The following is a 17,142-nucleotide window of genomic DNA, read 5'->3' as shown; positions in this document are numbered from 1 at the left end:
GTTCCACAATTCTCGTCACAAAACACGAAAATGGTAACATTCGAGTTTATTTTTATTTATCATTTATTTATAGTTTATTTATTTATTTTGTTTGCTCAATTCATATTTGTTGTATATGAATGACCAGGTTTATATTTACACCAACTTGGGACTGTTTTCTCAAGAACATATTCTTAAAGATTGTTTAGTAACATGTTATGGTTTTCGAAGCCAGGTCATGTGTCCTATTGAAAATGTGCATGCTATATTCATACTACTTTTACAGCAGAGATTTTATATGAATTTTAAAATGTTTCATTTTCTATTATATGATACTGATTACGTAATGATACGGAGGGATTAAATATCTGTCAGATGGGATAGACAGGTAGTCGTTGACAGCTGATCACAATCTTCCTAGGTTATGATGAATATGATGCTACGTGTCTTCTCACTTGATACAGGCGTGCTAAGATTTCACATTTTCTGGGTGAGTTATATTACGATATTTGACACAATTTCTTAAATGAATTGAAAGAGTCGGAATTACGCTGCGGGTCAAAGAGTCATTTTTATTACTGCTATTATATGTCAAAACAGTCTAATCAATTTCACCAATCAGATGAGGAGTCAGAAAACTAGGGTTAGATTTCAAACAATTGTGACGACATACTTCGGGTATACCCCGAGGGGAAAAAGCAACGTGTGATTGGAGATTTTCCAAGATGAATCTCTAATCTAGTTACTTCCACAGGACTCAAGTCCAAAATATACAGATTGATCCATCGCATGAGAACCCGATCTTCAGTCATTGACATATTCAAATTTGATAAATCTGTCTTGAATTTCTACACATATACAGGAATGGAATTCGGATATAGGACGTGGTGTATATTGTACCCTAGATAAGCGCAATATTCAACTCTGAAATGGGGAAAATTAACCTTTTTGTAATATATCAGCTATTTTCCTTTAAGATCTGGAGATTACGTTTTAACTGTATCGTATAACATCCCACGTGCTCTACATGATAAAGTTTAGTCAGGTTGAGGAAAAACGTGTTTTTCTCACAGGGTATTTTTTGCAAAGAAATAAAATTGAGGTTATCAGAGATTATAAGATAGCTTATTCTGATTACATACTTTCTCTGAGATTTGCTTTGAGTTTCCGGGAAAGCTTTTTTTCTAACAGCCGTAATGTGTAAATGTTACGTGGATTTTGGCAGCAAATTTACAAGGACAGTTAGCTACGTACACCGCGAAAGTGTAATTGACAAGATCCAGGAAGTGACAAATTAAATGTCAAATTCATTAAGCTGTTTAACCCTTGCATGCATGCCGGTAGTGTATGTGTGAATATGATGATATATGATTTTTCGTTTGGAGGTAATGGCTTCTGCCTACAGCGTACTATTTCTGATCGTTCAAGACAGTCAACGCTTATTTTTAGTAATTTTCTCGGAAGTGTTTTTGGAATAAATACTTACAGATTCGGAAAATATTTTCTTCATCAAAATCATGTACATTTTAAAACAGTGTCATGTCAGCAAGCTAGATAGCAGTTATTGTACATTTTATTTGATTTAATGATTGTGTCACTGGTGTTTCAAAAACATGATTGATTTTATCATATTCAGATTATGAAATATGCATAAACACAACGGAATTGTGTATTTTGTTCTATCCTATTTCATAGTGATCATATATGATGAAATATTATGTAAATATTTTCATTAATTTCTCTTTCAAACTATCATCCAATTATTAAAGTATTTGTAACGATACTTTATTCTTGTGTCCATCGACAATATGAAATTACATGTCTACAGATAAATAATCAAACCTGGCACACTATCATTCCGCAATGGAACACTAAAACAGCAGAAGCCAATACATGGAATGTTTGAATGAAATAAAGTGGAGTAAACGTACACTAAAGTTTTATATCAACAGTAAACATGATACTAAATCTGAAACCCGATAAACGTAAACAGACCTCATTAGCTATGAAATTCCCATAGCTATATAGTTCCCACTAGACCACGTGGTACGCGATCGGTCTAGTAAAACTGTATTATGGCAGTGTTACTACAAATTATAGAGATAATATAAAGTAATAACACTGCTTCGAGCTCACTAACTGAATACCTAAGATAAGTAATAAAACACTAACGCAGAATTATCGCAAAATTAAAATTAGCATGAAATGATGTTAAAAAATTATTAAGTGCTTGGTGAATATAAACATTGCTCGAGCTATCACGGGAGACGGTCCTTTAACAGGACTCTGCAGTTACTGAGGGTGCAATGAAATTCCTCAGAGCGGGACGTATAGCCCCGGAATTGTCGAAAAGCGTACATAAACGACACATAAAAGCTACCATAAACGGGCTTCGGAATATGAATGTCAAAAATCGAAGCATAACACTGGAGCTGAGTTATCCGACTGGGCGCAAAGACAAAGCAATTAATCGTCCTGACATTGTGAAAATTGTCACCACTTACCGGCCGAAGTAAAAAGCGAATCCTCTAGTTGTAGTTTCTTGTGTTGTAGTGAGAGAAGTTACCCACTTTCCTCGGTTACCAGATCAAACGGTCTAAGCGAACAGCAGTCTCGAACCTCTGGTTGTGCCAAAGCCGAACATAGGTCAGAGGGGGAGGAGTTTACGAATGCGGCACGCCCACCGAGCTCCTGAGATAATAACATCAACAAAATGGCTTCCCCTCAGCGCTATGCGTTTTTGACAACGTCTTTGAATTAGAACAGAAGACAGTGGGGGATAGAGAGAAAGATGGAGTCGCGATGCGGGATGACAACGGGCCTTTCTCCGACAGTGGTCAGCGGTAAAGGGACGCTGATTTACGACATTCGTGATTCATAGCGTTGAGGGACAACGTCGGGGGGACAGGATTTACATAGACAAGACTCGCGCGGGAGACAATTCTACGAAACATGGAGGTATATTCACAAACAATAACACCGCCGGGCGAATTTACTATCAGTTGGCCCACCTCTCCTAGAAACTAATACGCAGTGACTGAATCACGACTGATGCTACCGCAATAGAATATAGATCCTTAAATCTTCTGACAAAATACCCCACTTTTTGTTGTGCTTGTTTTCCACAGTTTCTCATTTTACAATGCGCTTTAAGTCATCGGTGCCTGTATCATATTTCAACTCAACCTAAGGTACAAAACACACCACCCATCCTAAATGATAGAGCGCGGTGTAGACGCCTAGCTTGCGGAACTAAAAACAGACTAGGGACCCTCTCCTCGCTCTCCTGTCATTTTGTGCACATTTTCCAGGCAAGCGTGGGGACATTGTTTGATTTTGAGATAAAATAAGAGAGTTTGTATCATCTGTGCAAACTGTGGAGACACGCAGGTAAGTAATTATCGGTAAGAACGACCCTGATTTCACGAATGCCGAACTGCCATATCTTAATAATGCTTTGTTACCTTAACGGGATGTTAATTGTTTATGTATTCAAGGTATGAAATTTCATCAAACTGAAATACATACATGTATGTATATGTGATCCCTATTCAGTTTGTGCTTGTAAAATTACCTTGTTTTCTAATTATAACGAAACATTGATAAACATCTTATATATCTTTCTTAGAAGCATGTGGGTAACACAGACATGTTGACCATTTTGCACCTCCTAAGAAACTGTGTTGTTATATGTGACATATAAGACAGAAATGAAAAAAGTTCCTTTTTATTAGTCCTTTTTTATTAGTCCTTTTTTATTAGTCCCTTTTTGACTAACTGGTTGTATGTTTGTTTGCATGAAATGTGTAGAAACCGTGGTTCATTCACAGAAAGGAAAATGTATCATTTAGGCAAAGTCTCCTTGCCCATCAATTAATATTATAATAAATCAATTTAATGATGATTAAGTAAAATTTTAATATAGGGCTTAGGGATTGAGAGACATAATTATCCTCCACGATTGTTACGGCACAAGGGAAGCGGCGATCAATTGAATTAAAAGCCCAGAAGTTTAATATTATCTATCCCATTTTGAAAATAAGGGTTTCTCTAAAACTTGCTAATCTAACTTAAGTGTAATTTTAACAGAATTTGTGAGAAATGATATTCTAAGAGAACTTATATTTTCCTTGATTTACACCTCAGAAGTGTTTATTTCACTGAATACAGTTATTGAATTATGACAGTTTACAATTTGTGTGCATTTCATATTATTTCCAGTGCCATTTTCACAATTCCAATTCCAAGTGTCCATCTGTCAATTTGAACTTCTATTTGTCTTATTTAGCATGGGATTACCAGACGCAGAAATCTAGTTAGCCTTGCATGTCAGGTAGAGGGAAATTGCTGTCGGTTAATTAGATTTCTTGAGTGATCTGGAGTAAAATTATTGTCAATATGTCAAATTAATATCACGACTGTCTTTTAAATTTTCACGTCTTGTCGTCACAAATAATACAAATCAGAAATCTTTTATCAAATTAAGACTCAAATGGAAATTCGTTTTTTAAGGATTTAAATTCTATCCGTTATTACCGTACCTTCGTTTGAAAGGGAACTGTTTTATATTCGTAACTTTATATAGAATACACGTTTGATTAATAGATGTTTACAGCCGTTACCTTTGTAATTAAAATGAATTTAATTAATCACAGCTACGTGTGTACGAAATTGACATATTTAAATGCAAAAGAACAGCGCTTCGCAAAGGGTAGGGTTTCATTGCCATATCTAAAAGCCGGATATATGAAGAAAAGGCTCATGCACTTTTAACAAGTCCTGATGCATGAATATAAGTACTCACAGTATCGAGTTCATGCATACACGGGAACTAGACCCAGCACTATAGCAGATTTATCATGTGCTTCATTCCACGTTTAAATATTTCATTTTCTTCAGATTGATTGAAATAAATTTTAATAATTCTTAACTGTTAAATAGGATTTCTACACATGGATGTTTTCCGTACAATGTAGAGGAAACGAATGACATGTCAATCCAAAGATTCAAATCAGATGATACATAATTCAATTTTAATTGCAGACATAGTATTTTTTATTTCCATACGTATCCATGTCATTGTGACTTTAGACATCTGTTCGAAATTATTATAAAAGTTTCAGTTTGCATGTTGTCAAAAACATGTTCGCGACTCTTCTCAAATGAATTGCAAGAATAGTCATAACTTTGCTATATCAATGAATTAATTGTTTCATCATTGTCTCTATGTATTCTAATATCACACCTTGGCTTCCCATCAAGGGCCATGTTAACATTTTCCTACTATGTTCATGATTCTTGGTACACATATTTGTCTACGGATGCAATAAACACGAAATATATCGCTATTTTGTCAACGAAAGTAATTAGCGTTTCTACATTTTGACATTCGCGAATGCTTATGTTGAGGAACACGTATGATTAATTACAGGACCTGTCTGTCAAAAATATTATTTACGTGAAAACAATGAAATGTATTTGCACTCAAGAAATGTACTACCTATGCAGGTTTGCTTCTGTCTCAACACTGTCGAGGTTTATATATGACAAGTGACAGAAGCTACCCACTGTGATTGTTTGGTTTGTCTTGAAGAAGTTTGGTTTTTATCCTCTGAGAGACGGTTTTATTATTGTATCCACAATGCCAAAGTAAGTATTTAATAGATTTTTACATAATAAATAATGGATATGAAATGCCCCAAAAGGCAACATGGCGCCACTAATTATATTACTTAGTTATAACAGTATCAAAGGATAGAACAAACGTCTATAATTTATCAAAATTCACAAATCATGTTCTACATTTCAATGTTTTAAAAATACACTTGCTAATGCATGTGTTAATGCAGATTTGGTCAATGTTAAAATGAAAACTGTGGGTCACTAGTATAGTAATCATGCATTGTTGGTCAGTATTATGATAATAATTCTTTGATCATTACTATAATCACAAATCGTAGCAATCTCTGGTAACATTTTACTAAAAGTCTTGTAAAAGGAACTTTAAAAATTGCGCGATACTTTTTTCAGGAAACCAAATCCATTTAAGTTGCAAGTATAGTTTCTTTATTCTTTGCAAGTGCACCCTGTTTCCTTTAAGTTGATGGAGTTGTGGAAAGGAGATTAGTCAGGTGAACAATTAAAGCATGGCTATTGGATAAGCCTGTTCATCACATACCTGAACGCGCAGCTCAGCTATCTTGAGATCTGTCGCATTTCCGCGTGATTTGATAACAACCAACCAAAGAAATACGACAATACCCTCCACCAGATGTGCCCAGCTTTATTGCATGGAAGGTGGGTAAATCATTGATTAAAACTTATATTTATATGTTACGAAGTGATCATTTATAAATATGTAGGTAAATCGATAACTCACAGTGGTTCGAATAGCGAGGCTTCTTTTCGATTGTGTGGGTTCGTAAGGATGGAATGCGTTGTCCCAAAGTGGATTTTGGGATTAAAGAGATCAATAAATTGATAAATACAGATGCAAATGATGATCTTCATTTTTCTTTGGTTTGGAGCTCCTTTTTTATGTAATCTCTAAAAAATACATCAAATGCGACTACTTTGAAACATATATCATATTTTGCTCATTTTTTCAACAAAATATGAAATATAATGGCAGTCATCATATATTCACCTATCAAGTCATGATGTAATTTAGTGCAATAGTTTGTTTCTCAAAGAAAACATTCAGTTTCATTCATGTAAAGAATTTATTATATGTACCTCAAATCTATTTATATATCGCTATTGTTGATCACTAGCCCAAATTAGGTGTCACCGGCTGTAAATAGAACAGATGACTTAACGACAAAAACCGTAATGCTCCGGTATCATTTAAAGCATGCAATTATGCATTTGTGCGGCTCAGTTCACAAACCATGTCATCCTTTAAGACCACACCGGCATGCGCATAGTTTAAGAACCAAGGCTTTAAATTGCAGGTTTGCTTGAAGCTTGCTATCAGAACCAGTAGGTTAACAATCCTTACAAGATGTGTTTATTGTGGGGGACAAGTCTGGTTGGTGTCTGGCTGAGCTCAACTGACTATATTACTCGAGGAATGTTTATAGAAATAAGGCACTGTGCAAACTGCTTGTCTAGAATTCTCTTCAGAATGAATTACGACAAGGAAGTAGGGGTCTTTCGTCATTAGTAGAATTATATTTCGAGTCATCCATGGATCATCAATGATCATAATCATAACCTAAGAACATTTCCTGAAGTTGGTGTGCATTCATTACAGGTCATGGTTACCTAAACGTACACCTTTTGCTCATTACATGCTTCACATTCGTGGTGTGCTTGTTTAACATAACACAATGAAAACTGAACACGTAGTGTATGTTTGAATTTTTTGACAATCAGTTCTGAGCAGTTTCTTTATGCATTCCCAAACACATCACAGGAATATACACGTGAATTTAGACCTGCAGTTTCAGTGTGCGTATACTTGCAGCATGACCCCTAACGTCCGTCAGTTGTTATAGATGTTCCCAAGATCATATACAATTGCACTTTACAATCATCACATGCATTAGAAATGTAAGTAACACAGTTCAACTACTGCTATGAAACAGCTGCTATATCTGCAACACAGCTGGCCACTATTTTTATAAGCTTTTCACTCAGCTGTATTCATCAGCTAACTACGTGTATGCGGTTGTTTGGGGTTTTTTTGGGTTTTTTTCCGGAACGAATTCTTCAACACAGCTGTCAAAGGTTTGTTTTTGCAATCATAATTCTAATCCCTTAAATGCACGAAGAATGCACAGCTAAATCGTACACCGGTGTACTCATTACGATTAGTAGAAATAGCGCATGTAGGCAACGACCCCTATCTCAAAGTAATTGATGAGATTCCACTAGGTTATATCAATCCACATGCTAACCATTCGTGACGCTTGTTCGAGGAAGCGATACAAGGATAGCCACAAATATGAGTTAAAATGCTGGTGATCAATCATTAAGAATTACACTTATTGCCGCGAAACTAGCCGGGAAATATGAAACATCTTCACATGAGACAACTTTGATAAAATACACATTAATTCTGTTTATGGAAAAGCAGCTGTTATCAATGTTGCGTTCACTATGAACTCAGTAATATCAATAACTGGACCTATGGAAGATATATAGATTACGTATATCTCCATTATATGTTTTGAATAATATTGTCTGATGTTATGAACATATTAAGCTATATGTTAATTAACATCACATTTGGTATTAATGTATAAAATGTTCGCTAATTTTAAATTATACCAAGAATCATAACATGATCTGCTTCGGAGTTAGACCTTCTTGTGTTAAAAAGTTAACAAGTCGTGATATGAAATCTATCACGTCTGCAATAGACCATGAAGATAAGAGAAAATTTCAGACAAAATGAAGTCTGGAAACTGTAACATAGATCCCAACAGGGCACATCCTAAAGGACGATATGTCAATGAAGGTTTCTGCATTCTTGCCTGGTAAGAGATACCAGTTCCGTATCAGTACAGCCTGGGCAAAAGAAAAATGATGAAACAATGCATGGCAATCAATGTTTCAAGTGGTTATATATGTACCACGAGGATTGTTCAAACACCAATGTCAGACCAACCTGACATGTCATCCTTGGAGATATGTATAAACATGACGTTGTTAAAAACAATACAAATGAAAGAGAACATTTGAACGAAGTCACCGAATCACAAAAGGGTACAGAGCCTTAGCAGGCCTATGCTCTATCACCATCTTATTGTATAATATATTTAAGGAAATTACTTTTTATGAAATCACCTGATTGATAAATGCGCCCCAACCTTGTTTGTGGTACACAAGTATGGGGAATGGGCCCACCATACACCTATGCATTTGCAGCTTGGATGATGGCCAGTCACTGTTAACTGCTGTCTCTTCACCAGTATCATACAACTCTGTATCATACAACCCGGTAGACGTTCTGACACGTCAAACATGTTTCCACCATACATATCAAGTTCAGTTATAAACCATTGCATGTTATGTGTTTAAACGCAATTGCCTCAAATCAGGTATTCACGAACTTATACAGTGAATGTCACAAAGAGCATTGTCGACATTTATTCATATAAATGGACTTAAAAAACAATTGTATGTAAAAGAATGTTTGTTTGATGTGTTGAATAGGGACATGTATGATATGATACTATGGCTGAATTTCAGTGATCTAAAGCAAGTAAAGAGGAGCTCTTTAACCACAAGAAACCTAAAACATATTGTAAACAATTGAATGGATTTGTTTATTGTGAAAAATGATACGGAACATAACATTGACTCCAATTTCGTGGACACAAAAACGATTCAAATTTGTGTCCGATGTAGTATATTTGTGATTCGATTAATGTCAGTTGGTGACATAATGTACATTACAACTGATACAAGAAAAAGAGAGAAAGGCTGCACATAAATCTCTTTCGCAAGATTTAACACACTGTGGCTATCCTCACATATGTGTGAAATTGTACTCAGCAAACAGTAGACGTCGATACTTCCGAAAAATCACGCATTAAAAGTACTTATGTGATTTTATCAGACCATGCAAAATAAACAAGATGTCCACTCATTTTCCTAAAGGAATATCTTAAAGTTATTTCCTTCTTCAGAAGCGTATTTGGACATAAACAATATATGCACTCGGTAAACGCATTGCCAGAATTAAGCCCACCAGCAGAACCTTGAGAGCTCTGCTGCACGATGCTACCATCGCCCGATCTTCAGACAGTCAAGCATACAAAGCAGTTTAAACGGAACTTAACAAAGCATTAACAGAAAAATAAATATTACATGTGTTAATCCCATGTGGAATCACATGAGGACAAAATCCAAAGCAGCTAAGCATAATATTCGTATTGCTGACTATTCTACAGGGTTGCTTAGATTCATGCAATTCAAGGTTTCCTTTCGCCATGCCCTTGCTAATCAATAATATCTAATTACGGTCAAACGTGTTGCTACAATGCAGTGTGCAAAACTCCCTGGGCAGAGTCAGCTATCAACGTACTGTCCCTTGCGTCGTGGTCTGGCTAATGTCAGATCCCTGTAGTGTGTCAGCGTTTTTATTCTACAGCAAATTTTACATCCAGGAACAAGTGTTGGGATTAATTAGAAACTAACCTGCCTATGTTTTAAACAATGCTACATATATCTCCATGCTGTAAAGTCTAAAATGAAATTAAGTCACTGCGTTTTCAGAAATAGTGCTTGTGTGCATTTGATAATATGTTCCCAGGTAACATTTTCTGTACGCAAAAGCAACAAAATATCAACTTTGTTTAAAATTATTTGATTTCATAACATGACAATTTCCATGAGGTCTGAACCATGGTGTTAACTCAGCACTGCATTTGACTTAAGTTATTTATGTCATGCGAATTATATGAGTTGACCATATCATGAAAAGACAGAAAAAGTGATGTATGATAATACTTACTATACACGTACGTCATATAACACGAGTTTCACGTTCCATTTGCATGTTATACTTCTGTTATATGATAATCTTGAAAATAAAAACTAATTTAGTATCTCAAACATAAATGTTTCATGAGGGGTTTGTGTTTTCATATTTAGAGCTATCTGACTGTGATGTCTGTAGCTGTCGGGTCTCCATAAGTCAAACCAGTGATTGATATCATGATATCAAAGCTGATCTCCTGATGCATTAAGTTGCCTGGCACCACATGCCTTCTTTCCACAATCCCTGCACGATTATGGACAATTTTGGATTTTCCAGAGGGACAAACGACTCACTGGTCTTGTGATCCAAACTGACGTTTATAGAAGTAATAAGAACTAACACTGGCATTCATGCGTTTTACATAATGCTGTACTCAGAGTAAAGACTATTTGATAAGAATCACCATATCACTATTTCACCCATACAAACAACAACTTGTAAACAACGCTTCTGTCAGAACTCACATTATGGTTTTAAAATCGGTGCCTTTGTGTGAGTTTTGAACATCGTCCAACACGACCTATCGATTATTAACGCATTGTGAGAGAGTTCCGTAGAGAAATTTAAGGACGGTCGTAGTACATCAGTAAAGGGACTGCAAGAGTCAGTGACTGGATGGGGTTTAGGGCCGCTTTGAAGAATATTTCAATGATATCACGGTCTGACAGCTGTATGATTTAGGAAAACCAGAACTGACGCAGTTCATTTACGTTTACCTCTTTAGTGTACTTCACGAACAACCGAACTGAGCTTACTGACATGTTCTGTACACATGTGGATATCCTAACCTGGCTTTTTAACGAGTGGATACTTTAACACATTAGGTACTGCCAAAGCAAAGAAATGAAAAGGATGTGGTACAAATTACAGTTCGTGAGTTTGTCTGGAAATGTGCCACAGCTTAACCCTTTTGCTTGTAAACGACCAATTTAAAAGTGAAAAAAATAATTTCAGATCATAGGCACGTTTCAGATGCACTTTGAAGGGGTTTGCCGTTCCAGACGAAGTACACAGGCGTAAGCATGCTGTTCTCTGCTAGTTAGCGGTTTCAAAGACATTCTTAGAATTGGTAAGCAGTTACGACTCGAAGTTTATTTGGAGCTTGGACACAAACACTGTGATATGGGTTGTCCCACTCTACGAGGTATCTTACACATCGTCTGAATTGTTTAGCAGTTTGGATTGACTCCATGACATGTATTTAGAATTTGTGAGGTGGTCAGCATTGGATGTCCTGCTCCATGTTTTGGTTTACCATTTTGTTCCAAGATCAATTGGTTAGCACTTTGCATTCGACTTCATCATGTTTGTTTGGAGTTTGTACTCAACTCCAAGAGATCGGCAGCATTGGATGTCCCACTCCATGAGGTGGTTTACCAGTTGGTCCATGTTAGCTCAATTAGTTAGACTTTTGGACTGGAATCCTGAAGTTTGTTGAGAATGGACCCAACTCTGTGGTGTGGGCCGTTTGGATGTCCTGCTCCAAGAGGTGATTTTGCATTTGGTCCACGTCGTTTGAATCGTTTAGCAGTTTAGACTCGACTCCATAAAGTTTGTTTAGATATTGGCCACAGTTCTTTAATGAACACCACTCCACAAGTGGAGGAACACTTCCTTTGAACTGGTCAGCAGCATGGACTCAAATCTACCAAAAGGATATTTCTAGTGGATGCCATCTAGCGCACCTCTCAGAGCAGTGTCTGCTTTGGGTCCCTATTCTTGATGAGTTGGGTTCTTGGTGTTCCGCTGTACAAAGTGGTTAACGGCTTGAGCAATTATGCAGAGCGAATTACAGTTGGGGCCCATTTATAATGTGTTTGTAGCTGCTCCATGTCTATGAAATGCTTAGTAGGTTGTTCCACACTGTAAAGATTCACACCCTACAAACGACACCCAGCCTTGTTTATTGGTATATTGTATTATAATTTTTTTAAAAGACATCTCAAAGGATTGAATGAAATGCAATAACTACAAACGACACCGAGCGATTACACTGTGTATCCAAATCGACACATGCCAATATGTTTGAATTTTTTCTCAAGAAATACTTCTCATTTTTCAAAGTCATAACTTAGAAAGGGGTAATAATTTTCTCCACAATTATATTACTTTTTGATGGCAACTTTTTAAAAGTATTCACCGTAACTTAAGAGCTGCAGGTGTTACAATGATGATAAAACATGAAAGCAGCAACGCCCCCGAGTGAGCCAATCTTTATGACGTATGTTTCCTATCTTCAGATCACAAGTCATTTCATTCTAAAAACAAATGATACAGCCATCACGGAAGCTAGAATCATATTTGATAGAGACTTTACATTAATGAATTTTCAAACAAAATAATCGGTGGAGTTGTGCATGTTGCCCCAGAGGCTGTACACCTGGGAAGGTCGGTGACCTAATAGTCTTTCAGATCTCTATCAACAGTGTATATTCAAGAATTTAGCTCGGAACTCCAAAGCAAAAGACGCACCATACAGCTTAAGTGATTTGTTTTCAGGAAAAAAACACATTTAGATTTGTGGTAGCTTTTTGACTGTTTGTGGCAAATGAACATGGCTGTTTTGGATGGACTATTTTCTTAAGGAACATATCTTAAATACAATAATGTGATGGAAGCCATGGAACTGTTTTGCACACAATGCACTTAAATATCTTAGAAATAGTATCATATTATAGGCTTATATGGTGTAACTTTAGTATTATGGTGTTTATAGAGAGACGACAATATAAACATCTCATCATAAAATCATTTTCGAGCATCTCTGATTGTTGGTTTGTTACGCATTATTGGATCCAGACTGCTCTCGCAGGTTTCATCTGTCAGGGATAATGTTACACCTACGTTGTGTATCTATAGGTAAAACATCCTTTCTGCGGTTGAAATGTAACTCAGTGATATGCGACCAAAATCAATTTTTTAAAAAAGACGTACGAACAAGTACATAAACTGACGGCGTTCGATTTTGAAAAATCTATAAGACCCATTCCGTTTGCTTGTACTGACACAATATGTAACACATATGTAACAATGTAGTATACATTGTATTTTGTATTGTGTCTAGTATGTTTGAAATGCAAATTTAAAAAAACAACAAATAATTCTAAAAATGTCAACAATCGTCTTGACATAATCTCAGCGTTTCAGGGAAACCAGACCTTTGTTAATCGGATACTAAAACACCTCCATCAAACTAGAAGAAATCATTTCTTATGTACGCATCATTGTCTCTCGGCAACAAGTCATTCGCTTTGTTCAATATTCATATTTTATCTGAATTATGATCGGAGACTTATCTGAATGACAGACTGAAGTTTGTGGTGCATCCACATTCATGAAAGTGAATTTGTATCCCCGGAATCATTTATATTACTCCTTCAGACTATAAGGCTGGTTGAACTTATCAGCCGTATTGTCTCTAGTGAGACATTGCACACATACTGTAAATGAGGCCCAGTTATGTCTCGTGTCAAAGATCTACTTACTATCTCGAGCATATTCAGGGTTTACTACAGAAGGAGCACGGAATCAGAATATAAAAAGGCTACACAGAACCAATATAAGATCGGTGTTTCCCATATGTTCTGTAACGGCTTGCTGTTTGGGGCTTATTGAGGTTTTTTCCACAAAATAACACAAACAAATGAAAATATTGCATTTAATGTAGATTTCACAGTAAAAATCTTTCGTGGCTTTTGTTAACATAGTGACACAGAAAATAACAAAGAAACAAAACGGTTTTGTTATGTAAGCGTCCTGGTACAGAAAAATGTGAGTAGATTAATGTACCCGTATGCCGTTTCATCAAAATGCTTGAAAATAGTTTGGCTCCATAAAAAATTCTTTGCCCCCATAACGTAAATAGCGTGTTATGTTTGCTAGAATGAACAAGGAAAGGACTGTGGACCATGCTCGCAGCAAATGTTTCATCATTAAACCTAATCAGTTGACAGTAAGCATGAATTAGGCTGAAATTTGCGATTGCAATAACCGAACACTCAATTTCACTTTAACACGCCCCTATAATTTTAAAAGAAAACTGCAACTACTTCAAATGCAGGGGTCAACAGTGACACATTTAATTAAAATCTATGGTTCTTGTATTGGCTTCAAATGCATCCATTTTATATACGTCATTTGGTCAGTTTGTCCCTATACTATGTGATCGTGTCACTCGAAAAATGAACATTTTCAATAAACTATTCAAAAGATTTTATAGCACTTAGGAGCAAACGAGTCATGCACTCTTGTTTCGTTTCAGGAAACGGGACCATTAAAAGAGAAGTGAGATGGAGACGGGCAACGCTTGCCGTGACGTGTCCGAGAAACTGGCTAGCCTTTGTGGTGCCATGGATTTTACTCTATCCCATCATTTGCCAAGGAGAGGATGAAATATGACAGACGAGGCGTAATAATATGATGAGATCTTGCTTCGGCTGTGGTCTGCCACGATGTAAACGAGACCCTTTGACCACAAAACCGTGGCCGGAGGGCCGACGGAGCGATGAGTAATGGCCACTGGCCTGCGGAGAGCCGACCAGCCAACTGGGCAGTCAGTTGAACGGCTGGACTTCCATCGACGTCTGGCTTGGTCGGCGAAAGATACCGTGAACAGTCAGTGCTAAAATACGAAGAGACAAGTAAATTGAATCGCCAGAACTCGCTAGACCAACTCATTGACTGACCTGACGTTGTATATAACAAAATAATATAGAGTCCTCTACCCACCATTGCACTGTCTTGTAATTGTTGGATATGACGCGTGGAGATCAAACGTTTTCTTACTGCATGTTTTACGCAGACAGAAGTGATTCAAGAAGGAATCGATTGCAGCAATATATATACCAACGTAATGTCAAACAGGTGGTCACGTGAGTTATATTAATGTCGAAATAGGTACCTGCATGAGGCAGAGGAGCCAAAGGGAGTTGTGGGGCAAATCAATGAGGCCTTGACTGCTTTGTCTGCAAATACTGTAACAACTATGAATAGGTTATAATTTATCCTTTGTAAGGATGAATTCTTCTTCTCAAGAAGAGAAAATGACCTGTTAGATATATCGTTAATCCTTTGTAGGCGAGAATTCCTCTTTCCAAACAAAGAAATTGACGAGTTAGATATATTATTAATCCTTTATAAGGATGAATTCCTCTTTCCAAGAAGAGAAAATGTCCAGGTAGATATTTTATTAATCCTCTATTTGGATGAATTCTTCTTTCCATAAAGAGTAAATGACCAGTTAGATACACAAATATAATATGTATAATTTAATCCTTTATTGGGATGAATTCTTCTTTCCAAGAAGGGAAAATGACGAATTAGATGTATAGTTAATCATTATCGTAATGTCTTGCATTAAATCTGTTGCATTTCTTTAACTTCACATCGTATGAAATATTTATTTGTATACAGTACCACCAGATTAGTATGATTAGATTTTCCAGTGGAGGTGTGTACCGGCTATCATTATGTTCCAAAATCATCAAGATACTTTTCCACAAAGCCATTTTAGCAATGTTACCACTGTCATGTTGCTGTAATACGGCATGGGAGTTTGCATCACTTTAACACAAAGATCGGTCTGTGGAACGACCCCAGATTTTAGAAATTAGATCATAACTTACAAACCACGAGGAAAACGAACGTCATATAATTATGAAGCTATATCTTTCAAAGCGTACATGGGATGCATTGCTGATGTTCCTCGTGTATTATGTTTCCGGTTATTAAGTTCACTGATTCGAAAACGAATCATAAATTTGATCTACCACTGTGTTACGTAATTCACAAATACCAAAGTACATTTCTCTCAGCTGGTTATAAACCGAACTTATAAAATACATTACCCAGTTAATTTGTTGAAAAATAATATATCAATTTGTGACCAAATAATAGTGGAAAAAGATTTCTTGGAATATTAAGTTTCAAAACTCAAAAATACAAAGGCGTCAAAGAAAACTTGAATTTTAAATATTGCAGTATAAGCTGATGTTGTATATACAATTTCCATATCGAACAAAACTGGTATTGTTGTCAAATATGGCACGTGATAAATCTTGAATTGATTTACAAATTGTGGAACGGCTATCCCGCGGAACAAAGCCATTCCTGCGGGCATAAAGATAATAGACCTGGACAGTGAACGAAGTCATAAAATTCTCCCAACTGAGAAGCAGAGGGAAGTCGATTTTATTATCCATGGCTTCTGAATTTTCTACTAGTTAATAAAGGTCATGGAATGGCAAGTTGGGAGTCAAGGTGAGATCTGCTGGGACGCAGGCACTTCCAACATGGAAATGGTTTAAAGAATCATTAAAATCAATCACATATGAACGACAAAGATGACAAAATATCGGTACGTCTCAAGTAGCAGATGTAGATGTTTTCAGACATGGTTTATTGGTGGAGTATATTTCTCTTTTACGGGGGTCTATTCCACGGGACATTTGCGGTCATTCCACGTGACGTTTTGATTCACCTTAAAGTCCGCTTTATGAGATGTACAGCCTATAAAAGTAATTGTCTCAGAGGAAAGAAACTTTGAGAATCATAGCTTGAAACAGCAAACTCACAGATATTCAAATCAACATCGATTATATTGATATAATTTACATGATTATACACAGATTGTACATTAAGTTTGGAATGTTCTTAGTGTACATTTGTCTTTT

The 17,142-nt window shown here is 36.3% G+C and overlaps 1 protein-coding gene and 1 long non-coding RNA gene across 3 annotated transcripts in view; one reads left to right on the top strand and one right to left on the bottom strand.

Moving 5' to 3' along the window:
• The window catches only part of LOC137298500 (homeobox protein Hox-D10-like), a 192,079-nt gene that overhangs the window by 54,425 nt on the left and 120,512 nt on the right, over positions 1-17,142 (bottom strand). Inside the window, exon 1 of one of the 2 annotated variants that reach the window (XM_067830789.1) lies at positions 2,484-2,606. The exons of the other annotated variant lie outside the window; for it this stretch is intronic. The gene's annotated coding sequence lies outside the window, so the exon portion shown is untranslated. Of the gene's footprint in view, positions 1-2,483; positions 2,607-17,142 lie in introns of those variants that run through there. 2 annotated transcript variants of the gene reach the window in all.
• On the top strand, positions 2,681-15,198 carry LOC137298502 (uncharacterized). Its single transcript, XR_010957751.1, has 2 exons — positions 2,681-2,937; positions 14,733-15,198. It is a non-coding gene; the product is annotated as an uncharacterized lncRNA (long non-coding RNA).

This window comes from Haliotis asinina, chromosome 10, assembly GCF_037392515.1.
Source record: "Haliotis asinina isolate JCU_RB_2024 chromosome 10, JCU_Hal_asi_v2, whole genome shotgun sequence".
NCBI lineage: Eukaryota > Metazoa > Mollusca > Gastropoda > Lepetellida > Haliotidae > Haliotis > Haliotis asinina.
The sequence above is the reverse complement of the archived record's forward strand: the minus strand, read 5'-3'. Positions and strand labels throughout refer to the sequence as shown.